The sequence below is a fragment of the Cryptotermes secundus genome, unplaced genomic scaffold (genome assembly GCF_002891405.2).
Source record: "Cryptotermes secundus unplaced genomic scaffold, Csec_1.0 scaffold621, whole genome shotgun sequence".
Lineage (NCBI taxonomy): Eukaryota > Metazoa > Arthropoda > Insecta > Blattodea > Kalotermitidae > Cryptotermes > Cryptotermes secundus.
The window spans coordinates 870,188-875,450 of NW_019727103.1; the positions used below are offsets into that span (position 1 = coordinate 870,188).

A 5,263-nucleotide genomic window follows, 5' to 3' on the forward strand; every position below is an offset into this window, starting at 1 on the left:
TCCAGATGATAGGTGACGGATATTGTGGAGCAATTTGTGGAAAGAAGACTGGCAGGGGAAACCGAAGTACTCGGAGAAAACATGCCCCAGTGCCACTTTGTCCACCACAAATCCCACTTGACCAGACCTGGGATNGAATTTTCCTCACGCTCTCCAAACAAATTCTGGGGTCCATGCAAACTCCTATCCAATGGGAACTGCAGGCTCTTTCCTTGGGGCTAAAGTGTGAAACTGACCACTCACCTTCAGTTAGTGCCGAGGTCAAGAAAATGTAGATCCGTACATCCTCTCCCCCATACACCTTCATGGTATAGTACTTAATTAGTTAAGCACAAGGGAAGCTTTACCTTACCTTTACTTTAGCATTACATAAATCTGGTCACCCATCTAGATGAGGCCTTTAATTCACCATCCAATTCCTCATACAGCTTCTGTGCACACATGGGACCAGCTGTGTGATTGACAGTCTAGGGGCCAAACATCCAGCTTCGTGTATAATGACTTTCTTGTAGTCTGATGCTTGGAAGATACAGCACTCCATCATATATCTGCATAAATTTCATTATTGTAATCTTGGTGGCATGAGTGGCTTGTAACCAGCCCTGTGCAATAATCTGTGACTGATTCCACCCTACCCAAATTTAGAAAATGCAAGTTTCTGTTCTTCTATTTTTGGGAAATTTCACGTTATTCAGAGGTTACCAGTCTCTTCTGCAATACCTGGGACACAGTTCACTATAGAGAAAGTGACAAACATGGACTTCACATGTTATCTTTGAGAAATTTCAGCTGTAATGCAGAAACTATTTTTCATCTTCTCCCTCTCAGTTCCACCATTCCCCTTGAATGGTTTACATATTACCAGCTGGTCATACCCCTTTTCCTATGATGCCAATAACTTAACTACAAACAGTGCAGTAGAAGTGGAATTTCTGGGTCTTCCACTATTGTTTTATGGCAAACTGACAGCAACAAACTGTGGTTGGTGTTATACCAGATTATAGTGTTGCCATACTATGGAAAGAGGGAATGTTTATCTCTTCCTATAATTCATTTATTTAAATCATCTGCTCAGATTGATGGCCAAACCCATCAGCATTGTCGTCATCATGGATTAGTCCTCTGTGCGCCTGTTTCATCCTATTGAAGAATGTATCGATCTTGCCACCTGAATACTAGACACCTCTCACTTTTTATCCAACCTGGACTGTATAACAAGCTTTGTTTAGGAATATCCTGTTTCTATTCCAAACCTGAAGTGACTAATGTCACAGCAGAGTAGGCAATGGTAGGCCTGCCACCTTCACTTCCACCTGACTTTGATCATTTAACACACACTTATGAAAGACATTTGGAAGCTGTTGTACCTGCAGCAACCCCTTCCCCCATTTCCACTCTTACTGTTAGACCATCTCTCCTTTTCCCTCCTCAACCCTGCACTGGTTATTCAAGATGATGAAAAGATAAAAGCCTAGTTCAAACACATGTGCATTTGTAAAAATATGGGATTATATGGCACAAATGAAGAAAGCCAAGGTCACATGCAAACCAAACAATGTGTAGCCGAATAATGAAGTTGACTGTATAAAATCTCTACTTTTTGATCTTGCCTTGGATTTGAGCTTTTGTTATTTGTTTCTCCGTACTTTATCAGAACTTCATCTGTACTGCATTTGGTGGTCAGGACATGCCCCACATTTTGTGTTACCTGAGGGGTCATTAATTATGTTCACAATAGCCTGCTACCATTCCACAGTTTCAAATCCTGTTTTTCTAAGATATATTTTAATATCGTCCCATCTGCATCTAACTCTTTCATATTTTTTGACTAGACTTTGTATGCATTTATCATTTCCCGCATGCGTTCTCTATGTTCATCCCATTTCATTATGCTTGCTTTGATCAACCTAGTTCTGTTTGCTGAAGAATACAAGTTATTTAGTTCATCAGTCTCATGTCTGAGTGTTGAAAATAATTCTGGGAATAGAAATTAATCAAGCGATCCTTAAATAGGCAAAACTGTATATGTTAGAAAATGGCTAAATAAGATTTTTAACCAAATGATGACTTTCATTAAACATGCATAATGCATGCAGAAAGTACAGAAAATGAAATGGTTTGTATAGCTAGGAAGGGCTGCTTGAATAGTCTTGAATTCAGAAGGTTAGGAAACATTGGTATTGATAGTATCACAAAGTAATTTCCTGTTGCCAGTTGCTTTATTATTACTGAAACTACATGGAGAAGAGTGCTGCACGAATACCTGATTGCCAGAAAGCTGGTAAAGAAATTCCCCGTCTTTTACAAAACCCAAAGTTTCATTACTTCATTCACAAAAGTCCACCCTTTGACTCTGTTATGAGCTACTTGAATCCAGCCATACTCTCAAAGCCTATTTTTTAGCTCCATTTTAATATTATCTTTCCATGTTCATGTAGTTTTCCCACATATTTTTTTTACTTCATTTCAACTAAAATGTAGTTGCATTTTTTCTCTCCTTTGTATGTGCTTCATGTTCTACATAGTTCATCCTCCATTTTATTACCCAAAGTTATGAGGTTAATTAAAAAAGTAAGGGCACTTAATCTTCTCTTAATTACAAAGGTGTACTTAATTAATTAAGCACTATGTCATGGAGATGTCTGGAGGAGCAGGGGTATAGCTTCACATGCTCTTAACTTTGCACCAGTTGGAGGCAAGTTGTCAGGTTCATGCCGTACCCCTGGGTACAAAAAGTAAACAAGAACAAATGTACCTCATTTTTATATAATGTCATAGCTTCTCTGAACCTAAGTTACTTTGGTGTATGAGCTTCCTGATGCCATATGCAAAGAATGTTGTCAGCTGCATACAAAGCAACGTATGCACTTCATCCTGGACCTCCAAGTCAGCATCCATATAGTGCATCTTTTAGCCATCCAGAAATATGGTAATCAGGTGAGGCAAGACCTGAATTGTGCTGAATTCTAGTTTTCAAATAATTTTGATAGTTGCTACTGCTGTATGAGGTAGAACATCGTCATGATGCAGAACAGCTCTTTTAGAAGCATTTGTCTGTGAGTACTATGAATAGCAGGTTTCAGTTAATATTCACACCATGTTGGGCACTATTGGTCATCTGTCTGTGATCCTGATATGGGGCTAAATGTTTCAGAACAGCAGAAAAATCACTTTACCAGCAGAAGGCCCATTTCTTAATTTTTTGGCCCTGGGCAGTGACGTGTTGCCACTCTGTGCTTTGATGTTTCCTATCAGGTTCATAATGATAAACCTGTGTTTCATCTCCTTTGAAAATTCGCTGCAGAGAAGCTTATCCCTCTTCACAGGGCCATTGCAGAGATTGCATGCATGTTTCTACGTTTGCCCATTTGTGCTCATCCGTAAGATGTTGGTACTCATTTTGTAGAAGTGTCGTGATACCCAAGGTCATCATGGATGTTGAAATATGCAGATCCATGGCTAATGTCGAACTTCTTGGTTGTATCAGTAGCAGTAATCTACCTGTTCTCTTGAAATGGGGCAATATCTTGTTCAACATTGCTATATGTTTATGAAGTTGTTGAATGATTGAAATGGTTTTCATCAGCAATTGTGGCCAATTCTTCCACATGCATCCACCTCCCTAAGCAACTCACTGAAGATTTGGAAAGAATGCTGAAAATTTGCAGTGCTCAGTAACAGTGCAGTGTACATAATCATGAATATTTTAGCTGTAATTAGATTATAAGTACATGATGTATGTACTGTGCAATGTTACATGTCTAGAAATGAGTACACATGTTAAACATATTCTGTCTGAAAGGTCTCTTAGGATTTTGATACAAGGAGGAATTACTCTATTATCCTTCTGCTGCATTGGCGCCAGTGGAGAGTATGTCATGTTGACAGGTACTGGTCTAATTATGCACTTCACATTCCAACGTTTAACTTTATGTTTAAGCCAGGGAAGCTGATCAGTATAATGAATGGTTACAGGATCAGCATGTGTGAGTCTCAAACTTCTGAGGTCAAACAAAAAAAAGTGTGTTGGTCTCAATTTGAATATTGATTTTTCAGTCTCAAACCTCCAGAATTTTCATATAAGTCCTTTTACCTTATGCAGTAGCACACAGACTACCCAGTCTGTCAGACTCGTAATGGTTGGCAATGCTGGTATGAATCAGGTTGTGAACAAAGTATCAATTTCAGTGGATTTTTTCCAGCCCATGATGAAAAAGGGCACAGCTCTAGAATTGTTTTTGTTTTAAGTACATTGATTTGTGAAAATGGTTCATTCAAGAAGGACCCTCTGTCAAGAGGGCTTAGTGATATGAATATGACTGCACTGTGTAGGGTGGCTACTGCCATAGATTGTGATCACAGTGAAAAAATTGGTCTGGTAGAGAAAATTATCATTCTATTCTCACTCCTCAAAATTTTTCCAATTCTCATCTCAAAGTAAGAAAGTCATTCTTGAATATTCATAATAGAGAGTGTATAATTTGTATACAGTTCCTGGCAGGGGTACACTTTTTTCCTTTACAACTATATCTAGGCCTGCTTTGAGATCCAACTAGCCTCCTATCCAATTGGTACAAGGGGCTTTTCTCCCAATAGTAAAGCAGCTAGAACATTACACAGACCATTCACCTGTGTTTAGTCCCAAGGTGAAGAATGCAAGGAGTTACACGTTTGCTTCCCATACTTCTTTGTGGTCTGGTACGTATTTAACTAGAAAACTTTACTTCCTTCTTATATTTTATACAGATTTCTAGTTACTTTGGAATTTATTTTTGCAGTGAGATTGCTGATGAAGAAGTGATCCATTTGTTTGCATCATCAGATGATGATCATGATGACCTGCTGACATTTGATGAAATCCTGGATCACCATGAAATATTTGTGGGCAGTGAAGCTACAGACTATGGTGACCATTTACACAACATCCATGTCTTCCAGGATGAACTTTGAAGGGTGACATTTTGTAGAGTATGTATACATATGGCACTGCCTTACATACTTTCTGTATTTGTTATAATATAGAAAGAAATGTACAGCACAACTTTTGTATTTTACTATTTTTCTTTTCTTGCTAGTGGGGTGGGACCAAGTCCCTTGCACTGCAGCCACTTCTGGCCTATTGTACCAGCTCCAGATGATAGGTGACGGATATTGTGGAGCAATTTGTGGAAAGAAGACTGGCAGGGGAAACCGAAGTACTCGGAGAAAACATGCCCCAGTGCCACTTTGTCCACCACAAATCCCACTTGACCAGACCTGGGAT

General features: G+C 39.0%; 1 long non-coding RNA gene across 1 annotated transcript in view; it reads left to right on the top strand.

Moving 5' to 3' along the window:
• The first annotated feature begins 4,784 nt into the window (after positions 1 to 4,784).
• LOC111864441 overlaps positions 4,785 to 5,263 on the top strand; it is a 12,630-nt gene continuing 12,151 nt past the window's right edge. Inside the window, exon 1 of the long non-coding RNA XR_002842793.2 lies at positions 4,785 to 4,968. This is a non-coding gene — a long non-coding RNA (uncharacterized LOC111864441). The remainder of the gene's footprint in view (positions 4,969 to 5,263) is intronic.